The 12,560-nt window shown below is 42.0% G+C and overlaps 1 pseudogene; it reads right to left on the bottom strand.

The window, feature by feature from the left end:
- Positions 1–2,316: 2,316 nt before the first annotated feature.
- Positions 2,317–3,272, bottom strand: LOC102952565 (annotated as a pseudogene).
- Positions 3,273–12,560: the final 9,288 nt, after the last annotated feature.

The following is a 12,560-nucleotide window of genomic DNA, read 5'->3' as shown; positions in this document are numbered from 1 at the left end:
GGCAAGTGTTGGGACTGTACACGTGTGCCAGTTACTGAGCAGAGGCAGCTCTCAAGGAACCCTGGGGTGAGGCAGCAGCACTTTGGGTCAACGAATGTCACATACAACCCCCAAATGGCGTGTGATTCTCATTTTCACATTCCTTCTCTGTATCTATCTGGTTTTCATACTTTGGCTACAAGGTCCTTTTTTTAAATGGAGAAGCGTTGTGGGGTAATAAGAGAAATGAGTTAACAGAACATTAGGGAGGAGTAGAATAGCATGGGCTCTAGAAGAATCCAAACAGGAGGTTTAGTTCCAACTCTGTACATTCTAAGCCTATGAATTTATGCACATTCACAAACTTTCTAAGTCTTATGTTCTTCATCTGTGAAATGGGCTTGATAAGCCTTGTGTTGTATGTGTGACTGTTAGAAAGTATGTATTATATATAAAGCCCTTGGTACAGTGAGTGGTATGCCTTGGGTCTTTGATGATTGGCAGTTATTACTATGTTTATTTTGACCCCAGACATTGGTGCCTTCCTCTCTGGGATTTGTTTACCCAGGAGATGTCAGAGAATATGCAGTGCTGTAGGACACGGCATACCAAACCAGTCCAAATGGCTGCTTAACAAAAAAACCTTGGTAAATCTAACCCAGTAGAGGATAGATTATTTAATCTGGGCTTGGGAGAGTATTTCTCAACTGAATGCAACTCAGAATTCCTAGAATTTGTGTCAAGGACCAACTCCTTCCCTCCTTCCCAGTTGTCCTTCCAATAACCCATCCCTATCTTCATTTACTTACCTCCTCCAAAAATCTAGGTCTTGCTTAGAGCTTGCCAAACTATACTGAACATAACTTATTCAATGAATAGTATAGGCTCTGGATCTGCAAACTCAGGGCAGAGTTCCAGCCCTGTGGCTTTTGGGTATCTCACCTCAACGAAGTATCACCCTTATTTCTCACAAACTCCTTGAAGATGGTGTTCATGAAACACCTAATTTGTGCATTGTGTTCAACTGCACTTGGATAAGGATGCAGGGTATCTTCCATTTTTTGTTCCAGGTGGGATCTGGTTAACCCATAATCCCAAAGAAGCCGCTAAGAATAGTTTTCCATCCTAGGCTTTAATCTCTCAACTGTGAGACATACCATCTGAGTATCTGACCCCTGGTCACCACTCTCATAGCCTCGGCTCATGTATTACAGCTTAATTTACAATTATCTCCCAGTGAAAGACTTGCTGTTTCCCAAGGTCACAGCCTGTCTTGTCTTGGGACATTTTACTTGACTGCCTTCATATGGACCCCCCAACTCTTCATTCCTTTTTACTTTTTCTTTTGGTATTAAAGGATACCTACCATTGTCTTTACATGATTGTTGATCCTAGCATCTAAAATTATATGGGCAGGCAGTGAGTCTTGTTTATCCTGGCATCCCCACTACTAACACAGTGCTTTCCAAATGCAGATGGATGAACTAATATTTGGGGAAAAAATAAGCCTGTGTACATGGAATGTAATTTATTAAGGTTTATTTCTCATACATTTGTTTTAATTTGAAAGAGAGAGAGAGTGAGTTTGGGAGAGGGGCAGAGAAGAGAGAGAGAGAGAATCTTAAGCAGGCTCCATGCTCAGCATGGAGCCCAATGCAGGACTTAATCCCACGACCCTGGGATCATGACCTGAGCCAAAATCAAGAGTTGGGCACTCACCTGACTGAGACACCCATGCACTTTTCTCATATATTCTTAAATAATCTAAGTAAATACATGTATGTGTCACTAAATTTTACAGAATGGGAGATTAAAAGGGTTAAGGAAAGCTAAGAATTGACCATCTTGACCCCAATTATTTTACTGCTGAGTTCTTTGATAGTTCCAAAGAAATGCCTATTTGAATATCATTTATCTTTTCCAGATCACAAAATAAGATGGTCAGTTTTACAAATTTGTTTTACAAACAAACAAAACTAGTATTCTTAAATTTCATAAACGGCAATAAATGTATGACCAGTGTTATTCATAAACTTAGATCCTGGAGCTGATAAAATGCTACATTAAAGGGAACAACATTTGAAAATGAACTCTCCCTTCCATGAAGAAGATAAACCTCCATGTTAGCCATATAGAAGAGGGACACAGAGACGTTATACATTGTGTTCCCTATAGCCACACCCCAGCCCTCCACTACTTAGAAGACTAATTGTTAATTTTAATGACAAACTGAAGAATCTGCTTCTGACTTCACTAGGGATGGGAGACGCTGCTGGATCTGGCACTGGAATGAACCCTCTCGGTGGCAGTAGTGCTGGCCCTGTTTGTGCCTCCAGTTCAGGCTCTCTCTGCTTCATCTCTCAAAGCCTCCTCATAATGGAATGGGAAGCACCTGGGGTCAGACTCATGGATCTTGGTTAAAAACTCCAGCAATTTCATGTTGCTGGTTTCACTGTGGGCTCTGTGGCCCCAAAGGAATTCTTAGCATGGAGAATCACTTTTGGGTACCTGGTGGTCCTCCAAGTACTTTTCTTGCACCAAATCTTTGGTGATGAACTTCCTGGGCTTCCCAAAAATGGAGTGTTTCCTCCCAGAATATAGGTCCCTCATATTCAGCACTTCTCAGATCTCCTCAGTGGCACAATTGCCCTTCATGAAGATCACACTGAGGATAGTTATCAGGAGGCTGGTCTTGGGCATGCTCTCTTCACCCCAGAGCCTCAAATCATAAGCAAGTCCTAGTTTGTTGACAAGGGCATAACTGTGGCTGGTAGGGTCCACCTTCTTCACATCACACCAAAGACCAGCTCCATGTGCTCAGAGGCTCTCCTGAGGATCTCAAGGAAGTTGTCCTTGCACTCTTTGATGACAACATCAATCATGTGTGCCTTTTTGATGGGCTCTTTCATTTGATACTTGCACAGCAGGAACTGCACCAACAAAGTCACCTTCTCATCTAGAGGGTCTACAGGCAAGTTCTCAGTGTCTGACAGGGCCTTTGATGAAGAAGCTGAACTATCTTCCTTTTCTTGGCTGGTGGAGCTCTCATCTGATTTGCTTGGCGAGGTGGCTGTGATGACAGTGTAAGATGAATAGGCACTCTGAGGACTCTGGGGAGTACTGGGTATTCTAGCAGCCAGAGCTTCCTCCATATTGCCAGGCATAAGAGGACAGGGTGAGGGAGAGGTCCCCTCCACATCCTTGGAGACCTGTGTGTCCTCAAGGCCCTGGATCTCATTGTGGGCATAGTGTTGTTCCTGTGTGCAACATGGAATTTCCTGATCCTGAGACATCCTCACTCTTGTCGGTGGAGCAGGCAGGAGGGTGGATGATAGGGGATCATAACCTAGGAGTAAAGGGAGGATGTGAGTGGCCTCATCTGGTAAACTCAACTGTGGCAGCTCTGATGAACAGTGCCTCCACCTTCCCTGAGGACAGTACTCTAGAGCCTCACAGATCTCCTGTGCTGTCATGTAAGAAGCTGGAAGAGGGAGTGAGAAAGCTCCTCAGGGTGCAGCCAGCTGACACAGCCAAGGTTTTCCACAGCTGACAATAGGACAGGTAGGATCCATTAGGCTCTGTGGATCTTAGTCTCTGTGGGATCTTTTCTCTTTTAGAGTGAGTAGTCCCTTCCGTCTTTCATTAAAATCCTCAGTGTGACCCCAGGGAGTATCTGGGACTCTATCTATAGACCCAAGGATTATCACCTCAGGAGACCTTAGTCTCCTTGAGTCATTTGAGTTAAAAGAAAGGGCCTGCTTCTGATTCACAGCTCTTCTCAGAACCTCTCAGCCAGGAAAGTCACAGGAATGACAGATAATGTGGGAAAAGAAGTAAGGGGGTGCCTCATTAAGCTACACCTTCCTGGGCCTCCCAGAGTTGCTCGAGGAAGCCAGCTGTCTGTTGGGGCTCTATTGTTCTTTTTTTTAATGTTTTATTTATTTTAAGAAAGAGAGAGAGAGAGGTACAGAGAGCATCCCAAACAGGCTCTGCACTGGCAGTCAAGAGTCCACTGTGGGGCTAGAACTCATGAACTGCGAGATCATGACCTTAGCTGAAATCGACAGTTGGATTCTTAACCGACTAAGCCACCCAGGTGCCTCGGGGGCTCTGTTGTTCTGGCATGTGTGGTACCCTCTACCTCAGGGTCATAAATTTGACTTTGACAGAGACTAAGATACTTAGTATGCTAATCTGAGACAACAGCCTTCAGACTCCTAAAGCCAAAGTCAGAAAACACCAAAGTCCAACAACTGTTGCAGGGCCTACCCAGTGTGACAACATAAACAGGGCTTGGTAGGGCCTGTGCTATTCTGGAGTGTTTGATTCCTCCTAGTCCTTACCAGCATCTTACTTAGATTCCTAGCAGGGGGTCTGGGATTCCCTTTTATGTTTACTTGAGGCCGCACCTCTCAAACAATGTCCTCACCACCCTCACACTCTCTAGGCAAAAGTCAGGGGAAGTCACTCCTGGCCACCCCATCCTCTTCCCAGGGCAGACATCAGTTCTGAGGGGCCTTCTCTATTCTGGTGGAAAGTCCCCTTATTCCTTATTCAGCATTTTACCTTGACTCCTGGCAGGGTCTGGGACTCCTCCCTCTGCTCACCTGAGGCTGCCTTCCTCAGAACAGATCTCCCCTCCCTGAAAACTCAAAGTAGAAGTCGGGGGGGCAACTCAGTCTTACAGCTATTATAGGGCCTCCCAGAGCTCATGGTAGGGACTGGGCTCTTATCTAGGGGATCCCTCTGTTATGAAGTGGGTAGTTGCATCAGTCTCCACTCAGAGCCTTATGGCGAGAGTTGGCAGGCCTGCCATTTCTGCCTCTGTTGAGACCTCCCTCAGAACAAAGTACTTACCACCCTTAGATTCTGAAAGCAGAGTCATTGGATGCCAATTACAGCTACTCCTGCCCAACACCTCCCGGGGTGCCAATAGGGTTCAGGGTCTGTACAGTCCTTTCCAGTGTGGAGTGGATGTTCGTTCAATCTTCACTCAGCATCTTACCTTAAATGTGGTAGAGGCTAGGACAACTCCTCTCTTAACTGAAGGCTGCACTCAGACTCCTGAGGAAAAGCAAAGGGAAAGGACTTCCAGGCCTGCCCTCTCCCTACTCCCAACTCAGCCTCGACCCACCCACGGCTGACAGTAGACCTGTAAGTGGCCCCTCCATGCTGGCAGAAGGAGCCCCTCAGTCCTTAGTCGTCCCTCTGTTGACTTGCGGCCATACCCCTCAGACAAAGGCTCTCACACCCTCAGATTCCTGAGGCCCCAGTCATTGGGTGCCTCAGGCTGACAGTTACTCAAGGGGTTTCCTGGGATGACAAAAGGGACAGAGCTTTACTCAGTGGGGCCCCCCTATTCTGGTGGTGTTGGTTTCCTCATTCAGTGTCCTCGGGTTGACACTTGACAAGTCTTTGGACTTCTTCTGTTGATAGAGGCCATGCCTTTAAGTATTGGCCTTCACCAGCCATATTGAAAGTGGAAATTAGTGGACTTGCCTTCCACTCCTTCTCCCGGTCCCCTCCTCTGCTTACTCCCCCATGGTGCCAGGGTCCTCCCCAGGAGGACAGCAGGAGTAAGGTTCTGTGGGGCTCCTTATATTCTGGGTAATTAACCTCATTCAGTGTCTGCACCTGGAATCCCTTCAGGCCCAGTGATTCCTCCCTCCACAGAACTGAGGTTGTGCCCCCATACACCCAGACCCTCACCACTGTCAGATTCCCAAGAGGCTGGAGTCAGAGGGAGCCTCTGATAGTTATTCTGGAGCTTCCTGTTGCCAACATGGTGGAACTCTTAGAGCAACTTCCATTCTGGACTCAGGAGTGCCCTCAGTCTCAACCTGGAACTCTTCCCTCTACTGACCTAAGACCACACCCCCGTAACTCATGGCCTTCGTTGCTTTTAGAATACTGAGCCAAAGTCAGGGGATGCCATTTCTAGACACCTCTGCCGAGAGTCTACCAGGGCTGACAGCAGGGACGGAGCTTTATGAGGTCCTTCTCTTCTGTAGCAAGTGGTTCCTCTAGTCCTCACTTAGGGTCGATACCTTGGCTCCAGTCTTTTTGATTAATTACTTCCTAAGCAATGCCACCTCCTTGCCAATCTGTATTTGCCCCACTGACTCTCCTAGAGGTTGAGTCCAAGTTCCAAGCTAGACACTAAGTGGTGAAGCTTCAGCACAGCACTTAAAAAACACACACTTTCCCAAGGAGTCCTTTCCCAGACAGTTGGGAGCCTTCTGTTCTAAAAGACTTATTTTCTACAGGGAGCCTCGAATAGACACATATGAACATAGAGAAGTGTCGAAGTGTTTTTCAAATGATTTGTTATTGATCAGAGTTAAAATACTAAAGTTGTGTTCTATGACTATGTTCTCACTGCAAACGTTTCAAACATTACAGTTAAAACAATTCTCTCTTGCCTTTTCAATCCTCTCTGCTACCTGCACCACCATATAACCTTATTAAGAATAAATTTTGTATGGATATAATTGTGCATTTGATTTACATAAATGAAATTTATGTAAATTACATAACTATAACAATAAAGTAAGTATGGGTTTGCTATTTGCTTTTTCATTCAATCATCTTGAGTAGTGTTCCTTATCAGTCTTCAGAGTGGCCCTAAAGTTTGGAAAACCAGATAGTATTATTTTATTGGTATTTGAAAATTGAAGATGTTCTTGATGGCATTCTATATGTTGTCTCTATTTCTAGACTGTATAAGCTGGCTTTATATATATATATATATATGCCATTTTTTCCTTTTATTTAAAAAATAAAATAGATGGCTATGTCTACAATTAAAACTCTTGTGCATATTTGTCTTCAGATATTTTCATGAATGGAAAGAGTGTTGAGATATACAGTTAGTGTGCTAGGAATTGCACATAAGTTTTTGTGTCTTCAGGGTTTTTGATCTTCAGGGTCAGTCCACAAAGCTTTATTGATCACAGTCATGAGATACTCACTAATGTATTGGAAAGCACATATGAAACAGGATAACCTACACTGATGTCCAAAGGCCCCCAGACAAGATCCAGTGAGGGATTTACCATTTGCACTTTGAGAGTTTACGATTTTACTGCTGTGCTGAGTAAAATGATTTCGTCACCTAATCCATCTTGCTATGGAATCATTTTAAAACCCTATGAATTTGTTTATTTACATTTCTTTTCTGAGATGAATATGAGAGTAAGACAATCCACCTTTGGTGCCTGCATTTGATTCCTTTTATCTACTCATCGACATTATTATTAGCATAAATTAGATTTAATTTCTCCATTTCTTACATGTATTTGCATAGATTTAATTTCTCTGTTTCGGGGTTTGAAGAAAAATACTATTCATAGACTACATGGAATTAATGCCATCTAGAATTTTAATGCTTCTTCATTTTGTCTAGTATATGAGTTCATGCTATATCTCATTTCAAAGCACATATACATTAAAATGGTAGAATTCTGAATTATACTGCTTAATTTGATATATTTTAATAGCATATTAAATAAAGCTGACAGTGGCCAATGCTATACATTGAGTCAAAAAGCTGAAATAGAATTTTTTTTTAAACATGTAACATGTGGATTTATAATCACAGTTCTAGTATGTTCAGTGTTCTATAAGACTTGACAGTTGTTACTGGAAATCTGTTCTATGGAGAAAAGTAACTTAAAGCATTAAATCACTTTCTCTTGGTTACTGAGATTGATAAAATGTCAAAATGTGGATATTGTTTATATAGCCTGTTGTTTAAATAGTCCGTGATTGTTTTGTGTCCTAAAATGGCCCGGTGCATACTATGTTCAATATGCACATGCCTCCTCGACAAATAACGCTTATATTTCAAAGGGCAAAGTTGATATCCAAACAGATGAAATGACCCAGCCAAGGTCACTAAATAAGGTACACACACATTTAACTGATTAAACACTTAGCTCAAATGACTAATTTTAATTCCATACTCATAACATGATCTAAAAAATTAATACCATGCCCCCATTATCCTGTGGTTAAATTCTAGATGAAGTTACAGTGAAATATCTGTATATCTGTAGAAGCAGATCCTGAAAGAAAATTCGTGCGGAAGTGTGCCCTGGGTAAAGCCAGTAAGAAAGTAAAGGTAGCATGGAAGAAAAGAAGAAGAAGCCAAGCAAAGATACAGTGTTAGGTGAGGTCTTAGTGAGGTCCTGTGGGGAAAGCTCTGGAGCCTAAGTTCAACTTCAGAGTTTGCCTTGCCTTGTGGCAAAGGACCTGGGCTTTTAAATCCCCACACCAGTCAGGCATTGACTATGTCCTACCGTGGGATGATGAGGGGGTGGGGGTGAGGGAGCGAGGCATGGGGAGTCCAAGACCTTTCTGACTCTGTTCAGGCTGTGAGATTCCAGTGTCCAAGAGCAATGCTTTCAAGGTCAGAGGCGCAGCATTTAGTAGCATAACAAGCAGAAGCTAGATGAGTGTGCAGAGTTAGGGGAAAGGATCTGAGAAGAATCATGACACCAGCAGGGCCTACAACTTGGTATGGTGGGGAAAACAGTGGACTTTAGGGATAGAAAAGTACATGTTCAAGTTCTGGCATTGCTCATCAGGTATAACCTTGGGCAGATTACTTGGGTAATCTCTTACACAGATGTTTGTGAATAAATCCTTTTCATTTTTATTCCGAACCTGTAGGAAAATGCCTGTCAAATAGTTGGCATTCAAGAAAAGAACGTTGAGTAAATGAAACCACTGAACCTATTTTTACATAGCTCTGGTGGGATTCAGCTTGTTGGGTTTTATTGTTACTGTTGTTTGTTACTTTTTAAATTTTTGTTCTCCCTTGTCATTGAATAGAACTTCACTTCTGTGGTTTTAATTCACATCTTACTGGAATATCAACTATCTCTACCACAGAATTGACTCTGGGATTAAAGTTCACATCATAAATTTTTGATGTATATGTGTATTTAAAAAGTCATATATACTGATTGATTGATTGAGGGGACTTAGCAATTCCACCACTAGTCAAGAGGGAACCCAAGATTTTTTTCTTGCTCTAATCAGTCAGATCCTAGGAAGCAAATTTGAATGCTAGATTTTGATGTTTCCCATAAGGGTATTATGGGAAAAAATTAAAAATAGATTTGATTACCTAATTATTCTTAAGATAATCAATGTTGATCTACCAGATCAGACTTAAATGGAGGAGCCATACAAAATAGAGATGATGAACTTAGTGCTCATTGTCTAAAAAGAGGAGGGAAATTTTAATTTACATTCACTCTGAGAGGCCACGAAAAAGCTTATTATAAATTACCCCATTATTAGGTTGCTCCAAGATCTATTTTTATTTGATTCTTATACCTCATGGGTCATTTGTTTTTCTTTGGATGCTGATGGCTCCAAGATCGTGCTTCTCAAACTTATTCCATGCCCCTAGTAGGATAAATCCACAACTTTTTATGTCTAGAGATGTACAACAGCAAGAAACAGTTATTGAGAATGTGCTTGTGCCCGGTACTGTGATGAGGATGATTTCATCTCATTTCTCATTTAATGCTTGATACAACTCTATGAGTTAGAGACTATAATCATCTAGATTTCACAAATGGGGAGATGTAGGCTTAGAGAGGTTAAGTAACGTGACCATAGGCTTGTGGCTAGAAAGAGGCAAAAGCAGGATTCACGTCCAGGTGGTCTGAAACCAGAGACTCAGCCCAAACTTCCAAAAGGGAGAAAACATTTTGAAAGTCTGTATTAAAACTCAAGATTCTTTGGGGAGTCCAGCCTACTTTAAGACATGGGATGGTGAAAATAGAGAGAAAAGGCTTTGCTCCTCAAATCAATATAGCCTGCATCCCCAGCCAGACAAATCAGAACATTCTTTACTCCATGTAACTTTCTCAAGATACTGTGCTGATCTCTCTTCACTCCTAACTCCAGTGGACACAAGTGCTTATTTGAGAAATACCCCAACAAGGGTTTGTACAATTAAAACACATGAAAGTCCCACTTGGACCCCTTGAACAAGAAACAAGAGTTAACTTAATATGAATAAATGGTGGGAGGATTGAGATTCTTATAGAAAGCTTTAAGAAAGCTTTTTATTTACTTTTAGAAGACAGATTTTAACGATTCTATTTTAGGAGTTGTGTCCCCTTTCAGTAAAAATAGAACACTAAACAAGTCCCAATTATGTCATTTTCACTAACAAGAAAACTTAATTTCACTGCCTGTCATATGGGTATGTAATGATTGGATGAGAAACTCCATGAATTCGTGAAGGAAGTGTCACCAAGCACGGGGAGAGCAAAGACATGAGCAGGGCCATAGCCAACAATGAGAGGTTGTTGGCTTCACAGAGGAGACATGCATGCAAATTCTCAAATCACACCTGGGTCTCTGTGGACCACATTAGAGGTTAAAAATGACTCAGGGCTGGCATTAGGGCAGGGCTTGCTCTTCACAGGGGAACTCTTTGCTTCATCCAAAATGCCAGGGCTATACTGGGAAGAAACATAAATTCTGCACAAAACAGACTTTCACATTGGAAGTGTTAATCCGAGCCAAGTAGGAAGTTGGGTTTTTTTTTTCCTAAGTACCAATTATGGTGATCCTGGGGGAAAATGGATTTGGGGTAAACACCACCTGCATTGGCAGCTGACAGAATGTGACAGGAGAGTTTGGCATCTGAACCCCATTATGTATGTTATATTATGAGTAGAATGTGTGAATTCCATCTGTCCCAAGACTGTGGTTCTTTATTGCTAAAAACCTGTTTTGACAGACCAATTACAGATGGAAAAGACTCACTCATTTGTCTAAGCTGGACCCCACACTGCTCTGTGTTGTATAGCATGCCATTATTCAGTTAGTTGAGGCTAATTCCCAATGCTCTGAGTATAATGCTTGATGTTCATGCCATTCCCGGTTACTGTCCACCATCCTTGCTCTGGTCATGAAAACAGGGAATAAAAACAGGTGGGGTACGTCAAGGTGGGAATTGGTAGCATCAGTTACCTTGTTTTCCATTTTCATACAAACAGAATTGGGAAGTGGAAACATTATTTTCATTGCCACGCTGGGGTGACCATACAGGAGGCTTCTTCTAGTCTCAGCAATAAGCTCTGTGAGCAGTGAAAGGAACAGAACAGAAAGCCCTATTTCCTACTGAGATTTATGTTGGCAAATCGTTGCTGCCAGGGCCACGGGTTACACTGAGACATTTCTGAGCTTCCTCTGAGTCTGTGAACAAGACAAACATTGCAGAGTCTGAGAGCCACAGGATTGCTGTTCTATTTCCTTGGTTAGGAGCAATTAATCATGGTTGTATGCCACCAACGAATGAAAATATTTTTCTTTTAGACAGCCAGGAAAGTTGGAAAGGAAGTCAGGAAGAGTGTTCCATTCTAAATACATCTTTATTCATTTTAGAGTCAGTGCAGGATGTTTTTATTTTATTAGTATATTTCCAACAAGAGTACTGAAGCCCTGTTGCGAAGCAGGTCCATTATGCTACAGTCCTGTGGTCTCAGTCGCACCTTCTTGCTAACTCAAGGATGTCTTTAGTGCATTTTTCTCACCGTGATACTAGGACAGGCATTTTACTTCCAGTGGAAAGACACTAAGGTTCCCAGATGTGTGCAATGCATAGATCTGTGCCTAGGTGTCGGGCGTTTTCCTAACTAATATTTTATGCAAACTAGCTGCAGTGAAGAATTTTCACAAGAGAAGATTGTGAAACTCATTCAGTGTGCTTTAAATGCCTTGTATGTGCTCATACAAACTCATTCCAGTGTGCTTTAAATGCCTTCTCATAAAAGTAGTAGGTGACTTTTTTTAGTTCCTGGAAAAAATGAAGTTTCAAGATTCCAAACTTCATCCCTTCCTGGTCCACCATTGAGGCCTCGTAGGTAATGGCTTCTCTGGAACCCAGCACATGACGCTGTCAGCAATCCTAAATGCTTGACTTTATCCTCATGTTTTGCATTGTCCACTCTTTGAAACAGCTGGATCGAAATACTTTAGCCACAGAATTTCCAGTGTCTACAACTCAAAACAAAAACAAGCACACAAACCGCTTCTGGAAAATTATGTCTTCTACAGTGTGTGAAGAAAAGATGGACAATGAGAGTATTTTATCTATTTTTCAAGAATGAGGGAGAAATAATAAATGAGGCCTATAAAAAGTCTATTATTTTTACGGTACATTTCAAGAGTATTTTTTTATTTTTCTTAGGATTTCACAAAAATCCTTGTAAACTCAAACTGCTCTGTTTAATGTTGCTCTTGCTCTCCTGCAACTGACAGGAAATTTTCACTTATGTTTAATTTCAGTTGTGTAGCATTTCTGCTTTACTAAAGGTTGTCTGACCCGAGGTTAAAAGTGAATGGGAATAAAATGTTAAAACCCATTTATTTCACAATTTATTTATTTTTTTTACTATATGAAGTTTATTGTCAAATTGGTTTCCATACAACACCCAGTGCTCATCCCAAAAGGTGCCCTCCTCAATACCCATCACCCACCCTCCCCTCCCTCCCACCGCCCATCAACCCTCAGTTCTCAGTTTTTTTTCTTTTTTTTTTCTTTTTACTTT

This window comes from Panthera tigris, chromosome X (assembly GCF_018350195.1).
Source record: "Panthera tigris isolate Pti1 chromosome X, P.tigris_Pti1_mat1.1, whole genome shotgun sequence".
Lineage (NCBI taxonomy): Eukaryota > Metazoa > Chordata > Mammalia > Carnivora > Felidae > Panthera > Panthera tigris.
The sequence above is the reverse complement of the archived record's forward strand: the minus strand, read 5'-3'. Positions and strand labels throughout refer to the sequence as shown.